The sequence below is a fragment of the Zootoca vivipara genome, chromosome 8, assembly GCF_965207765.1.
Source record: "Zootoca vivipara chromosome 8, rZooViv2.hap1.1, whole genome shotgun sequence".
Taxonomy (NCBI): Eukaryota; Metazoa; Chordata; class Lepidosauria; order Squamata; family Lacertidae; genus Zootoca; species Zootoca vivipara.
The window spans coordinates 15,606,649-15,623,515 of record NC_142591.1 but is presented as its reverse complement, the minus strand read 5'-3'; the positions used below and the strand labels follow the sequence as shown (position 1 = coordinate 15,623,515).

Genomic DNA, 16,867 nt, shown 5'->3' with positions numbered 1-16,867 from the left:
AGGTAAGTTATTGGCCTGGCAGCTAAGGAAGAGACGAAGTCAGCAACTAATTACAGCAATAAAAGATGGGGGAAGGATTAAGACTAACCCGGAGGAAATTCAAGATTGCTTTGTGAAATATTATAGCAAATTATACAAAGGGGAAAGTATTAGTCAAAAGAAATTAGAGATGTATTTAGATAAATTTAATGAAATTAGAATTAGCCCAGAAGAATTGGAGAAATTAAATGAACCAGTTTCATATCAAGAAATAGACGAAGTGATAAATAAGCTCCAATTGGGGAAATCGCCAGGTACAGATGGTCTGTCAGGGAAACATTATAAAGTATTACAATCTGAACTAAGAGATGTGTATAAATTAATGGTAGATAGGATTTTGGAAGGAGGAACGCTCCCAAAGACATGGCAAGATACATTTATCACCTTGATACCCAAAGATAAAGAGAAAAGAGAGGAAATAGGGAACTACAGGCCGATATCATTGCTAAATATTGATTACAAGTTATTTGCCGGAATTCTAGCCAATAGGATCAAAAGTGTTCTGAATAGAGTAATAGGTAAGGAACAACAAGGATTTTTACCACAAAGAAAGATGTCCAGCAATATTAGAGTGTTGCTGGACATATTTGAATACATAGATTGGAATCCCAGTAAGAAAGCAGTTTTTATATTTTTGGACGCCGAGAAGGCTTTTGATAATTTGGCATGGAGTTTCATGAAGGAGGCGCTAAGGAAATTGGGAATTGTGGGCAGATTCATGGAGGGAATAAACGCTATTTATAGCAAACAAACGGCAAGGTTGATTATTAATGGGAACATAACTAAGGAGTTCGAAATATCTAAGGGGACGAGGCAAGGATGCCCATTATCCCCGCTGTTATTTATATGGGCACTGGAATTCCTGATAAAAGACATCCAAATGGACAAAGAACTCAAAGGTATAGTGGTGGGGAAAAGCGAGCTTAAATTGCGAGCGTTCGCCGATGACCTAATAATAATGTTGGAGGACCCAGTGGAGACCCTACCTAAATTGAAACAAAAATTATTGGATTATGGGAAGGTAGCGGGGCTAAAAGTGAATAATCAGAAAACTAAATTGATGATTAAAAATATAAGGAAGGCAGAGGAAGAGGAAATTCAAACGATTAGTGAATGGGAGATAGTGAAAAAAATCAAATATTTGGGAATTATTATATCAAATAAAAATGTAGAATTATATGATAATAATTATGCTAAAGTTTGGAGGAAAGTAAAAGAGGATTTGGAAAATTGGAAGGGGCTAAATTTAACATTTGCAGGTAGGATTGCTGCAATTAAAATGATGATATTACCGAAAATAATATTTTTATTCCAAATGCTACCGATAAAACTCAAAAAAGAAACATTCAAAATCTGGAAGAAAGATCTAAGCAATTTTATTTGGCAAGGAAAGAACCCGAGGGTACAATTTAGGATATTAACAGACGCAAAAGAGAGGGGAGGTTGGGGGGTTCCGAATCTGAAACTGTATTATGCGGCATCTTGCTTGTGTTGGATGAGGGAATGGTGCTTGTTAGATGATTCGGAATTACTCAAACTGGAAGGATTCAGGAACATAGGAGGTTGGCACGCCCACCTATTAAAAGAAAAGAAGGAAGAATACTCATCATTCACCAATCATGTGTTCAAAAAACCTCTACTTGACATATGGGAAGAATTTAGAAACCTGCTGGAACCTAAGGTCCCATGGTGGCTTTCACCTCTAGAAATGACGGCGATGAGCAAGGAACCGAAAGGGGGTAATTGGCCAACATACAAAGATTTGATTAGGAAAATTAATAATCAGTATGAGCTCAAACCATATAACCAGATTAAGCAATACTGCCAAAGTTGGCTACACTACCTCCAACTGCAGTCGATATTTAAGGTACACAAGGCGATAGGATTTGATGATAAAAGATCGAAGTTGCAGGAATATCTATTGGAAAATCAGGGGAAACCATTAGCGAAATTGTACAAATTTTTACTTGAATGGGAAATGAAAGATGAGTTAGTTAAACATGCAATGATAAAATGGGCCCAAGATATTGGGAGGCCAATTTATGTTGAGCAATGGGAAAGGCTATGGAGGGAGGATATAGATTTCTCAGCCTGTATGGCGATAAGAGAAAATATATGGAAGATGGCACACAGATGGCATCTGACCCCAGCTAAATTGGCTAAAATTTACAGAAATGACCAAAACAAATGCTGGAAATGTAAGGAGATTTTGGGGGATTTTTATCATTGCTGGTGGAGGTGTGATAGGATTAACAAGTACTGGTCAGAAATATATGATGAGCTGAAAAAAATGCTTAGATTTACATTCGAAAAAAAGCCAGAGATCCTGCTATTAAGCATGATCCCTGAGGATATACCATCGGATAGAAAAAATATACTCCTCTATGCCTGCGCGGCAGCTAGAGCGCTGATCGCCCAAAATTGGAAAGGAGATAGGATTCCAACTATACAGGAGTGGTATATAAAATTAGCCGAATATATGACCCTAGCGAAATTAACCGCCCTGATTAGAAAGATACCCAAACAAAAGGTGAAGAAAGAGTGGAAATATGTGGAAGAGTACTTCTACAAACAAAAGATAAGCACAAAGATGGTGATATGTTTAGATTAAGAAGCACAAGATGATAAGAAATAATGAAATGGGAGAGTAAGGGAAATGGTTTATGCTATAAGATAAGGAGAAGCTTAGTAGAATTTAATTATGAATTGTAACCGATAATAAGTGTTGGGAAGTCGAAATTTTATTCTGTCTATCACAACTGTACCTTTTAACCCTCTTTATTATTTATCTACTTCCTTTTTCCTCTCCTTTCCCTTTCCCTTTCCTCTCCCCTCCCACCCTATCCCACCCCCCTCCCCCTACTTCCCACCCCGTAATGACTTACCTTAGAGATCTTCTTTGTTCGTCCTTCTTCTTTCTTTTCTTCCCCTTTTCCTTTCCTTTTCCGTTTTCTTTTTTGATTCTTATTATATCTAAGGTCTGGAGTACCTAGATTTTGAAACTTATTGATGCCATAATCTTTTCTTTGAATTTGTGTAAAGTGTATACCTGTTGTTTGTTAAATGTATTTTTCTTTGTGTTGTTTGTTATATGTATTTTTTTTGTGTATTTTTCTTTTGAAATTTTAATAATACAATAAAGGCTTTTTTCTATAAAAAAATAAAAAATAAAAAAATAAAAACAGAGGGGGCAAAGTGTGGTGGCCCCCAGGGGTTGGTGCCTATGACCGTCATGGTCCCTTCCAACTCTACAATTCCATTATTCCAGTGTCTGTTTATTTAGGGCAGAGCTTCCCAAATGCTGCATGTTGGCAACACACTTTTTAGACGTGTATCATTTCACGACACAGTAATTCAGTTTTACTAGCAAGGTCGAACTAACCCCTTTCCGGCCCTGGCAGGAACTACACACTGCAGCTGACACACTAACGTGTTGTGACACACAGTTTGGAAAGCTCCAAACTAGGGTTTCAAAGTTTGAGCCTCCACTTCCAGTTTGAAATTTGTGGCTATATATATATATATATATATATATATATATATATATATATATATATATTCTGCTCTTCAGCTTTAACTCTTTAGGAAGGCCATATCAGTGTAGCCGCTTTCCTTTTTGAATTGATTTTTATTTTATTTTACAAAAATACATTTATAACAGGACCAATTACATATCCATACAAATAGATTTCTCTGAATCTCGCGACTTCCCCTCATCCTTTCCATGTGTCCTAATGTGAACATTTTGAGTTACATATTAGTTCCTAATCTATATTTTGTATTCATCCATATTATCCATAATACCTGTTACATTACAAATGATATTAAAATCCTGCTGATGTTTTCATCTGTTACAGTGGTCTCCTAAGTAAAATACAAATTTTTCCCATGATTTTATAATGTTTTTGTCCTCTTGGTTCCTGAGCTTTACAGTCAGCTTAGCCATTTCGGCTTAGTCCATCAGCTTAGTTTGCCATTCCTCTCTAGTAGGGAATCTTTCTTCTTTCCATCTCTGGGCTAGTAGCATCTGAGTGGCTATTGTTGCAGACATCAGGATAGCCAGTTTCAATATAAATGGATGTTGCACATCCTCTTCAATCCTACACCCTTGTGCCCAACCGTACTGTATGCTTGTGAAACCTGGACAACTGCATCTCCAACTCCTCAAATGATTCCATCAATGGTGTCTCTGAAAATTTTTACACATCACTTGGGAAGACAGGAGGACTAATGCCTGTAGATTGGAAGAAGCAAAGATCACCAGTGTCAAAACAATGATTATTCAACATCAACTTCTTTGGAGTGGTTATGTTGTTCGGATGCCTGATGATCATCTGCTAAAGGAACTACTCTATTCCAAACTTAAAAATGGAAAGTGTAATGCTGGTGGTCAACAAAAGAGGTTTAAAGACTCTCTCAAGGAAAATCTTTTTAAAAAAGCAGTATAAACACCAACAATTGGGGAACACTTGCCTGCGAGCGCTCCAATGGGAGAACAGCCTTTACCAAAGGTGTCATGGGCTTTGAAGACACAGGATGCAAGGGAGAAATGTGCTAAGAGGAAGGCACGCTTGGCAAATCCACACTGTGATCAATTCTCTCCCGGAAACCTATGTCCCCACTGTGGAAGGACGTGTGGATCCAGAATTGGCCTCCACAGCCACTTACAAACTCATTGTTAAAACCGTGTTTATGGAAGACAATTTTACTTGGCTATGAGTGATCGCCCAAGAAGAAGTTTTGAAACGATAACAATAGACACTGTAATGCTCGTTATCCTATGTCAACATTTTGTTTTGCTTTTAATCTTTTAATGTAATGAGAGTTCATGTCGCCTTGCCCTTTCGCAGCACAGGGCAAGGTGTGCCTGCGAAGCCAGGGCTGCATCTGGATCCTCATCCCATTTTAATCAGTGCTCAATTTGGATTGCTCTGTCTCGGCAATCAGCATATTGCCGAGCAAGGAAACTGCAGGCCTAAATGAGATGTTGCCTTGTTCCAGCTGATTAAAACATGATCCAAGGTGACTTTTAGGTGACACTAGAAATAGTCGGAAGAGCAGTGTTTTGTTCTTTAAAGGTTTTGGGCAGGGCGGTGGCTGAGCGAAATGAGTGAAGGATGTTTATTTTCCTTGATGAGAAATAAATTGTCATCTGAAATTATAACAGTGGTGTGTCTATGAGAAAATACAGAAATGTTTAAAGCACCCTATTATTAAGCACAGTGGAAGCAACATCTTGGAGAAGCCTCCCATACTGTGGGTAATTATCACAAGCCACAATGCTAATTGCTTTTCGATCGTCAGTCTGTTGCCTCCAGCATGTCTTCCTGAGGGCTACAGTGGCTGCAGCAGGCTTTGCAATGTAATGAAACTGGCTTGTTATTACAGTACAGTGTTACCTATTTATTACTAGGCAGGGAATGAATATTTAGGCAAAAGCTTTTTTTTCTTTTTAAGGAGAGGACACAAGGTAAGCAAAAGAGGATATTTCATCTGTTTTATGTTTGGCTGTGTTGTTAAGATGTCAAAGTAAAATGGCTTTCAATACTGCAGAAGACACTAGTGTGTTCTGTTCCCAAAAGAAAATGAAATATATTGCATTAAATGACATTGTTTGTTTTCAGAAAAACTAGGCTATAAAGCTATCAAGAATATTATAGCTGCAGGGAATTGGTCTGACTTATAAAGTTATTAAGTGAAGATCAAGTTCTTCTCCAGTAAAAACTCTCTTAGGTCTTTTGAATCAGGACCTTGGAGAATATAAACATTTCCTGGAGGCTAATTGTGTTTTAAATTTGTGAATAAAATTTGATTAGTCATATCATTTGATTGCTCATATTTGATGTGGCCTCCTCAATGAATAATTACAACAAATCATGTTGTTCATCAATTCCACTTCAAAACTTATGACTTTTGAACTTATACCGTGATATTTCTTGGCATTTTGTTATTTTCATTACAGCATATACCTGTTAAAATGGCATTTTCAATTATACACATAATAAAATATGGAAGTTATCATATGTGAAGTGCCAAGAGAATTAACACTTCCTCACCCCCATTAAAACACAGTCCTTTTCTGACAGTTACGGGTGCTATGAAACAAGGTGGAAATGTTTGCTCATTTAGAGTGATAGAAAGAAGCATTACATTTACTTGAGTTTGGTTTCATAGTGTCATCACATAGACAAATCTGATTGTGTCATGTTGTCAAGAAGCCAGAGTGAGGAAGGAGACAAGACTGAATACTCAGATCTGATTGTCTAGGTGGCATCTTGATATGACCACATTGGTGATGTGATCCATCGGCAGGCACATGTACTCAGCAATAATCTTATTCCAAAATATGACACCACCATATTTGGCATTTGTAGCAGTGAAGATGCAAAACTTGGAGCAAACAAACAAACAAATATTCATAGCCATAGTTAAGCCTCTGGGCACGGTTCACACATAACAGTACTACAGGGCTTAATAAAATACTGTATAGTCTAACTTGACATCTTTCCTTTCACCCCTTGAAAACTGGTGCAAGGATAGAGCTGCTATTTGAACTTGCAGTGTAAAATTGTGTCCTAATATGTGTACCAAGAATCATTCCAATATCTTAGTGGTTAACAGAATTAGAACTTTGCAATCAAACTGACAGGCTTACAAATGCAGTATTCAATGGGCCAGTGCTTAAACTCATTGGGTATCTCCAAAGTTACTCATACTCAGAGCAGAGTCATTGAAACCACTGATTTCAATGAGTCTACTACTCTGAGCATGATTTAGTCAAATATCACCTAAGGCCTCACTTTGCTCAGCTAACTGGGTACCAACATTTTAGGCTGGGCAGTACATAAATGCAACTTTACACCATGCTCAATGTGTTTGCCCTGAGTGTGTGGATTCTCTTGCATACTGTAAATGACCCTTTTGTTGAGTCATAGAATTGTAAGAATTGGAAGGGACCTTGAGGTTCATCCTACAATTCAGGAATCTCAACTAAAGCATCCATGACAGTTGGCTATCCAAACTCTGCTTAAAAACCTCCAATGAAGGAGAGTCTGCGACCTTCCAAAGGAGTCTGTTCCACTGTCAAAAATAACTAACCACCAGAAAGTTATTCCTGATGTTTAGTGAGGATTTACCTTCTTGTAACTTGAATCCATTAGTTTGGGTCCTACTCTTCAGAGCAGGAGAAAACAAGCTGGTTCCCTCCTCTAGCCCATAATTGAGGATGGCTATCATGTTTCCTCTCAGCTTCCTCTTTTCCAGACTTAACATACACAACTCCCTTAACCATTCCTCATAAGGCTTGGTTTCCAGATCCTTGATCAGCTTGGTGGCCCTCATCTGTAAAGAGTAAATTCTAAAAAACTCTGCTGCCTTGCAGTAAAGTCACGCAAATGGGGTGTTTATATTGGAATAATTGATTCCTTGGTAAAGCAGCACAGGTCAGTGGGGATTTTTGTTTGTGTGTGTCCCTCGGAGTCCATTATTACTTCCTAATACACAGAAGAGATTTTAAAGGGTGTTGCACACCCAAGAAAGCAACACACAGAATTAGCTGGTAACCGATGCAAAGGTAAAAACAGCATGAGCACACAGCCTTACCTTTGGAGACATGAATAAGCAGTTGTTCAGAAGTCACAAGGACTCGTTCATGCTGTCTATGGTGAAACTCATCAAATTCTGTATCACAGACATTATAATAATCAATCTCCTTCATGGGCAAATTATTAAGTAAGTAAGTAAAAATGCATTGATCTAATGGTCTGGAGAGGACATAGCACAACTGCAGGGACAAAACCACTCTGAATACAACTCTTCAATGTAAGACATTAAATAGTATGGTTTTAATATGACTTTGCATAACAGTTGATCACAAGTATACGTGAGCATTGACCTTTTGTGCTGCTATTGCTCTCATCTCGTCATTAAATTCAAAGGGTATCTTTTCAGGAGCAAGAAGGTCACTCGCTACACCCCAATTGCAAATCTTCCCTTTTCACATACCATACTTGGAATTTCACATGTGTGCCTGACCTTGCTCATATTAAAGGCACATTGAAGCTTTAAAGGAGGGCACAGGCCATTTAGTCAGGTGAAAGGCAATTGAAACAGGAGAAATGATCAAGGAATTATCAAAATGATGTAGGCTGGGGAAATTATCTTTTGAACTTTATATGCCATGAATTCCCTGCTCTCTTCATATAGGGGAACAGCTTGGGCAACAAAAGGTAGTACTGTATTTCTTTTTGCTCATTGCTGTTTCAAATTTTCGCAAGTGTCCACATTTGCAAAGGTCAGGTGCCAGTATGATCTAGAATAAAACTATTTGTTACCAATTTTTTTGAAAGGTTACTGAAGGGAAAAAAAATCTCGTATACGTAAAGCCTTGGGGAGTTTAGCTGTCTTCTTCCCAGCACCTTCTAATATAAAAGGGATCCCAGAACTACAGAAGATGCAATTCTTGGTTAAATAAAAGGAAGCATTTTTTTTTTCTAACTAGCAATATGGTAGAGCTGTTGAAGAAATTTGGCCTGCTCAAGCGAAATTCATTAAGCCTTTCCATTTAAACCAGCAACAGGGAACCGCTGGCCAACCAGTCCATTTTGGTCTAGGAAAGCCACACTCACCAATCCTATACCTGATGTCATATATGGTGTCAGTTACAGGGAAAGTACAGTTGTGGCTGGGTGAAAAAAGAAGAAGTTGCAGACATGTAAGTGCAGCACTTTGAGACCCCAACAGTCAGCTGACCATCTCCCAAGAGTGAAAAAGTTCAAAAAACTGAGACCAAGCATCCTGGGATCTTCATGCATTCTTGAGGTTTCTCTTAAATAAGAGTATGGCTGCCCTGATGCAAACTGGTTTTCGATATGAGATATCCAAATATATAGTAGGCACTGGGATATCAGTGGTAGTTCACATAAATCACATACACAATTTCCTGCATCTGAAAGAATATTATATCTAGAATTCTAGGAAAGGCCTCTTCCTCAGACCCTGGAAAGTTACTGCCCATCAGAGCAGACAGTATTTGACAGGATGGACCAAACTCTTGGTTCAATGTAGCACATTTCTTTAGCTCCTTATTGCTTCCTATAAATCCTGGGAGGTAAATATCTAAGCTCCTTTCTGTTGACAGGAGGTCTGCGATCTGACAGTTTCAAAAGGAAATGTTGCAACTGTGCAAGCAATCATTAGTATAATGATTCATTAGTATAGCTAAAAATCTGAACCTGCCTATCCAGTAGCTTTGGGACTTTTCATATTAAAGCAGCTGGATTTAGCCAAATCTATATCTGATGCACAGCTGCAGACAAAGCCAACAGAACCACGTGGAATCCCAAGCTCTGTGGGTGATCTTTCCTTCAGACATGGATTTGTTTTTCTACCACAACAGCATTTCCCCTTCCCCCAAAATAGATTCAACCAGAGTAGCAGCCCATGAACGCAGAAAAGTTTGTTGCTGGAAGCCCTTTTCATTTCAGAGGGGGAAAGAGGTTGGATCCTAACCATCGTCTTCAATATTTGTGTATTCCCAAGCAAAATCAACATGAGGGCCAATATTTATAGTGTGTAGTTTAATGACAATACTGACTAGACTATTCAGTAATAGGGATTATCATCCATCAGGTTTATGTTGCTTTCAAATTTTGACTTGTTTTTCTTCTCTAATAAACAGCCTTTCTCTATGAAGAGGGCCCATTTACAAATTATTGAGGCAACAAATTAAATAATATTTCTTTTTAAGGAACAAATCAAGTTGCCCCAGCTACAATGGGAGGATCTCTGTATATCTCTATGAAGAATACAATAGGTAAAGATTTGGTGTAAAGACAGTTTATTAGAAATATTGAATTGGATTGGAGCAGGATGTGGGAAGGGTCATAGATCAGTGGAAGGATACCTCCTATGAATGCAGAAAGTCCTGGATTCGATCCCTGGCATCTTTAGTGGTCTGGGAAAGTTTTCCTGTCTGAAGAGCATCTGCCAGTCAGTGAGCAAGATGGACCAATGGCCTGATTCAGCTGGAGGCACCTTCCTATGTTCCTATGTGAACTAATGCAAAGATGGGAAAGCGGACAATCAGACATTATAGGATGCATTCTAAGCAATTCAAGATAAGGTTGAAGGGATGTTGAAATGAAGAAGTGCAGGGAAAAGATCTACGTGTGATCCTATACAGCAAATTTTAAGAGAGAGAAAAAGGTAGAGGACTTTCTTGGCCTGACAAGTCTTCTGCATGGCACAGAGGAGTGGAGAGATTTGGAGGAATCAATATATGTGCTGAAACACAAGCAGAAGTTGAGTTTGAGATGGTCACATATTTCAAGAGTTCCTTGTTATGAAAGAACAATGGGCTGGATCCAGAGAGCCATGAGCTGAACTCTATTTCCACATTGGGGCACTCCTGGCCCCTCTTTGGCCCTGCGACCTCCTGGGTGCTCCCAAAAGCCATTCCTGAGGATCAAGGGACCCTCGGGAATGGGGTGGGATTGAGGGCAGAGAACTGCAATGGGAGAGGGAAACTAGTAGAATTTGGTGGAGTTCACTGGCATATGTGGAAGCACTTTTCCAGTTGGGATCCAAGCCAGTAGATATTTTAATTCATTCCTATAACTACATCTTCCCTTTTCAGCACTGGAAAGCTCTAGAATGGTACACTTAAGAAGGACATTTTATTACTGTGGCTGTGTTGCATCTGGCAATCCCAAAGTCAATTATACTTAAAAGAGCACATGTCTTTTCAAAGAACTCCAGCAGACCTACCAACTTCGTCACCTGCGATGCTGAATGTAGCTCCCCAGCTATGTCTATCGGTCCACCAGGGGTTTAGCAACTTTAATATTTTTGCTGTACTCTTAGGGAAAAAGAAGCTCGGGGTTTTCTAGCAATTTACAGGCCACAGCATAGGGATGATGAACTGTATTCCACCAGGAATTGAATATAGTTGTGTCTTGCAGCTGCTAATAATAGAATCTCTTGTGATATTAGTGAAATCAGTTAAGATTCTACTGTTCTACCAAACAATCCCACAATCCAGGTAAAACAACAACAACATTACAGAGTTTTAAAAGTCTGCAGTGTATTCTGGGGTCAGAATTAATTTCATTGACCAACAGCTTCTCTTCTTCACCTGCTGAATAGGGTGCATTAGCTGAAATACATCCCATCATTAATACTAAAAGGAAGTAAAACCATCCATTTCAATAGGATCTATCCTCTGTGAACCTAAAAGTCACCTACAAATCATTTGGTGATAATTTCACGAAGTTGTGTTCATGCCATTCCTTTGATGTTCTTCGAGGGCTTACACACAAACTTCAAGAAGGTCATAATGACTCATCTTTCATTTCATGTAGCTGGTCCTTTGTACCACTGGAAACTGAAGTTCTGACGATTTAGCACAGTGTGGTAGTGGATCATTATGGAACTTATGAATACATTACAACTTGCAGTTTTATAATCTTTAATTACCTGGTACTCCTGCCGGCAATAAAGAGCAGCCAATTAATACAGTCATACCACTAATGCTCTGCTGGTAATTCCTCCTTTCAGAAGTATAAGTTGAAAGCACCTTACCTAGGCTATTTGTAAGACTTATAGAAAAGTCTCTTAGTGCCACCATTTTCTGCAGTGGTTGCTTTATACTTAGTTGGAATTTAGGGACAGAACCACATTTCCTTAATTTATTATGAAATTAAAGTTCCAAGGGATTCATATGCCATCTTTCCCAATCCTATCAATTTTTTTTAAAAAACAACAACAGCCCCCCTGTACTACATTTCAATTAGTTTTCCAGCCCAGCCATTGCTTGATATGTTGTGATATCACAGAATATTCATTTAAATTCTAATTACTGAGTGGGAATACAGTCGTACCTTAGAAGTCAAACGGAATCTGTTCCGGAAGTCTGTTTGATTTCCAAAATGTTCGGAAACCAAAGTTTGGCTTCTGATTGGCTGCAGGAAGCTCCTGCAGCCAATCGGAAGCCGTGGAAGCCCCGCCGGACATTTGGCTTCCAAAACCAGTTCACAAACCGGAACAGTCACTTCTGGGTTTGCAGTGTTCGGGAGGCAAAATCTTTGAGAACTACTGGGTAAGCTGTTTGAAAACCAAGGTATGACCATATCTAAAGTCTCAACTTAGTACTATGGTTCCTATAACTTTAATAGGGCATTACTGAGGCTTTTCTCTAGGTTTTTGCACAGCTAAGTATGGAGAAAAAAACAAAAAATGCAGGAACCTGCTCAGCCCAGACAAGATAGAGTGTAACCTTGTATTTAAGCACTAGCCTGGTAGGCATAGGTGACCAGGGACTGCATTCAACTAGTAGAAGGATTTCTGCTTATGCAATGGGACTTCCTCTCCTTTCCTTGAGTGCCCTTGCATCCCCACACCTGATCTGTTTTGGAGGTTCAACCAACCCTCTGGATCAGATGGGAGGTGGGCACAGGGAGAAGAAGTGCTGTTGCAAACGTAGACGTCATTGTGCTGATGGAACAACATCATTTGATACAATCCCCAAAACTGAATGCAGATGAGTGCATGAAATTTGAGTTGGTGGTGAGGGGGAAGGCTACAGTGGTATATGAGAGGGGAATGATGTTTAGTGATTTTTGGGTGTGTGTGTAACAAGTGAATGGGTTTTCAATAGAGGTGAGAGGTCAAAAGAAGGCCAGAAATTATAAAGTGGTAAACAATGTCACAGGTGACCAGAGAATAAATCTGAATTTTCTTCTATTTTGTCTACTGGCTAGCATATTGTAAACGAAATGAAAGCAGCTATTAGTAATACCTTCTGAAGTCTTTGAAGATAATATTTTGCTGGCATTTCTTTGACTATTTCACTCAATAGGGCAGCTCTGCCTTCCAGGGGAGTTTGCTGGATTGCAAAGTAATCAGAGAACCATTCCCAGGAGACAGATAGGGTATATATACTTCCATCATGTCTCTTTATTTCACAAGATTGTGCATAAATGCTATATAAATTCTGGCAATGACAGCTGTGGTAACCCCGGGATAACCTTGTTTGATGTGGTAATGATGCCTGATATTCTTTCAAGATGTTGGCCTTCTCCCCTTGAAATATCCACATGGCCTACATTTAAAGCAATAAGGTCAAGGCAAGTTTTATGCAAGCAGGAACAAACCCTTACAAAGCCTTTTGAATGGAATGAAGAGAGGCCATTTGGCGATAAAACCTGCATATCTAGTAGAATTTTCTCCCTTCAGGTTTTTAGCACTAACCCTTACCAGCATACACATAGAATCGACTCAAATATGTAATTCAAAGACTGAGCAGGAGAGTAAATTGGCTGAGAGATTCACCGTGATGATGGATGTCATTACTGGATTTTTCAGTACTCGATTACTTACATCATGTGAATGTGTCGTACTGTGAGCAGACTCCACTGGAAAGCATTGTGTCTGAAGGACTCTGAGGTACAATGAAAGATCTGTCCATGATGTTAGGTCTGTAAAAGCTTATTTGCACATGAGCATCACCAATGGATGCTCAAGTCATGAAGGAATGGGCATGTCTGTGTGAAGCAAACCAGTATTTAATACCTAAAGTTTAGAAATCTTCTTTGTTTATTTGGGTATTTGTATACCATGTTTCATAAAGAAATGCAGTTTCCAATCTAATAACTAAATTCAAAATTAAGCAATTAATTTAAAGCAGTGAAATAGTATCTTCCTAAGAAACCAAAGGACAAACACCACAGAGCTGGAAAAAAAATGTGCTCCAAGCCACAAAGGCCACCTGGTGTTAGGCTTCAGGGAATCGGCTTCCTCCCTCCGTGGCAGTAGATAAGCAGAGCAAAGGAAAATGAGTCTTCTTACCAGTTATAAACTTTAATAATCACTGTGAGAGAACAAAGAAAACCTCTCCTAGAAATGGCGGTGATCCCCATTAAGGATCCCATCCCCTTACGTCCCTATTAATCTACATCACTTCTACATCTTGTAATCTGAGCTTGTTCACTCTGTACTTTGTGTGCTTTCTGCTCCGACACTTTCTGAGCTCTTCTTGACCTTGTGGAGAGCGGAGGAATGCTTTCCAGAGACAGTGAATCTGTAAACCCTCTCTCATCCAGTGTTTCTTCTCCTAGCTCTTCCCCACCTAGTATTTCCCAGCTTCTGCCTTCTGAACTATTTCCCTTTGCAAGCCACTGTTCCAAATCTATACTGTCCTCCAGCTCCTGGGAAGATTCAGGATCTGGATCAGGATCAGGGGGAGGGGGAGGCTCCCACCATTCCTCCTCGGTGCAGGACTCCTCAGCACGGTCCCTGACACCTGGGCATCCATTGACAAAGATGGATCAAGGAGCACCAGCAAACTATGAACCTTCACAGGTGTATGTGTGTCTTAATCCAGAACAAGTAGAATACCAAGTTTCCAGACATAAGAATCACCCACCAACAGTGCTTTCATCTTATCGGGTTTCAGTTGAAGTTTGTTGACTTTCATTCAAACCATGATCACCTTCAGATACCAATTCAGTACCAACACAGCTACATCTGGTTCAGAGGGCATAGAAAGCTGGATTTCCCCAGAATACTGATGACCACACTCCTTTAACCGAATTACTAATGCTACTAAGGAGGGTGGGGGGAAAATACCCATATCACCACAAGAAGTTTTTGTTAAAGCTCTTGGGATTGTTAAAGCCAAGCTGCACACAAAATTTATTGTAGGTAACTAAATAACACATGTGACTTTTAAAAAGAAGTTCATAGCTGCCAGGATTGGGTGTAGCAAGAAGGATTGGAGCCGCAACACCCATGGGTGCCATCATCAATATTATTTTATTTCCAGGTTGTTTTCCATTATGTTGTTGATGATATCGCAACACTATGTCTGACGTGACAACATTCAGATTTCCACAAACAGTAATCCGATTAAACAGTAATGTGGAGAAACGAAGTTGAGAACAGACAGCAAAGAAGGAAAATGGCACTGAGAAGCAAAAGCTAGGGAAACAAGCAAACAAAAGTGCCAAACAGCCTCAAAACATCTAGCCTGGAACTAGACACATCAAAAAAGTGTTTCAGGAAAATGTGTTCATAGTGGGAAATCAAGTTGGTGAAAGATGGGACTCCACAGCGCCATCTGGTGTCACAGTGTTATAATGCATATAGAACACTTCTTCTTTACTAATGTATCTGAGCCCGTAGTTTATACTTACAGTGTTATAGCACAGTTCGAGAAAACTAAAATATATTAATCACTTATTCTTGGGTATGGCCTTGGTTCTTGATTATGCATGCATCTTCTTAATATCCATTTTGTAATTGACTTACATATATAAAGCTACACGCTTTGATTAAATGTGACAATTGATGTGCCTGAAGCTATTTCTCTGATTAAATACAGTATCTCTGGATTGTGGCCTTGATCAGTATAAGTCTTATGCCGTTTAAGCAGTGAGCAGATGCTCTCCGGCAACCAAACCTGACAAGGATCACATTCAAGGAGGATAAGGAATTTATGACAGACATTGACTAATGAAACTAGATGTTCTCTTTTTGTGCCTGCTGTGAATTCATTGACTGATGTAGCAGCAGCACATCGAGAGAGCTACAGACACAACACTATAGGCACACTACAGTCCTGAGCTGCTCAAACCAGCAAGACCGATGTAATGAATGGGAAAAGTTGATATTAAATGAAGGGCTTGTATTATATCATTCCTTTTGTGTACATTCTATTAAACTGGATTGAGAGTTCAAATTATTATGGTGGAATTGTGTGAGAGAGAGATGGGTGAAAGAGATTGGGCAATAGCAATTTCTTATTCTGTATAAGGAACTTCTGATGTTGTATTGCTCTTGGAGTATGGAAGAAGCAGTGCCTCTCACACTGTCTGCACTTCAGTGTTAAGCAGTACTACGAGTTGCAAAGCACACAGTCATGTTAACATGGAAATCTAAGCATATATGTTTCTGACAAAGAAGAAAACCTTGTGCAGCCTGTAGATGGAGATTAAGGGCTAGTCATAGAGGTAAAAGGCAAAGAACCCCTGGACAGTTAAGTCCAGTCAAAGGCGACTATGGGATTGTGGGGCTCATCTCGCTTTCAGGTTGAGGGAGCCAGCATTTGTCCACAAAGAGCTTCCCGGGTCTTGTGGCCAGCATGATTTAACTGCTTCTGGTGCAACAGAACACCGTGACAGAAACCAGAGTGCACGGAAATGACATTTCCCTTCCCGCCGCAGCGGTACCTACTTATCTACTTGCACTGGCATGCTTTCAAACTGCTAGATTGGCAGGAGCTGGGGCAGACAAATTGAAGGGAACAGTAATTTTCTGAATGTGCCTAATGCTATGTATGCACCATGCTTTCCAAGCACATCCCTCCCTCCCAAAGAATTCTGGGAACTGTAGTTTACTTCTCACAGAGCTACAAGTCTCAGCACCCTTAACAAACCACAGTTCCCAGCAGGGCCATCTTAAGCATACCTGGCGCCCTGGCACGATGGATCCCTCCGGCGCCCCCCCGTTTCCCAGTGTGGCGGGCGGGCGCAGTGCGCAGCATGGCTGCCGCCTGGAGGGCAGCACCCTGCGCAACCCAGCCTGGCTGTAGGACCCCTGCGCAAGGCGGAGGTGGCACCAGGCCCGTGCGCCTCCGGAGAGCGGCGTGAAGCCGCTGAACAGCTGAGAGGCGCACCTGGGGCTGCATCCGCTGTGCCTGCAGCGGCCTCTGCCGCACCTCTCAGTGGGCGCCGCGGGCACAGCGGCGCCCCTGGTGGCCTGGCGCCCCGTGCCACCGGACCCGGGCCTAGAGACGGCTCTGGTTCCCAGGATTCTTTGGAGGGAGGAAACA

The 16,867-nt window shown here is 40.2% G+C and overlaps 1 protein-coding gene and 1 long non-coding RNA gene across 7 annotated transcripts in view; both read right to left on the bottom strand.

Moving 5' to 3' along the window:
• Positions 1-16,867, bottom strand: part of LOC148684740 (uncharacterized) — a 36,498-nt gene that overhangs the window by 8,649 nt on the left and 10,982 nt on the right. For 2 of the 6 annotated variants that reach the window (XR_015951333.1, XR_015951334.1), the window contains one exon: positions 9,944-10,095. The exons of 2 other annotated variants lie outside the window; for them this stretch is intronic. The gene's annotated coding sequence lies outside the window, so the exon portion shown is untranslated. Of the gene's footprint in view, positions 1-9,943; positions 13,581-16,867 lie in introns of all 6 variants that reach the window. 2 more of the 6 variants (XR_015951332.1, XR_015951331.1) reach the window with 2 other exon arrangements.
• LOC148684741 (uncharacterized) lies at positions 1,394-2,917 on the bottom strand. The gene is made up of 2 exons (XR_015951336.1): positions 1,883-2,917; positions 1,394-1,615 (listed from the first exon to the last, which is right to left on the bottom strand). It is a non-coding gene; the product is annotated as an uncharacterized LOC148684741 (long non-coding RNA).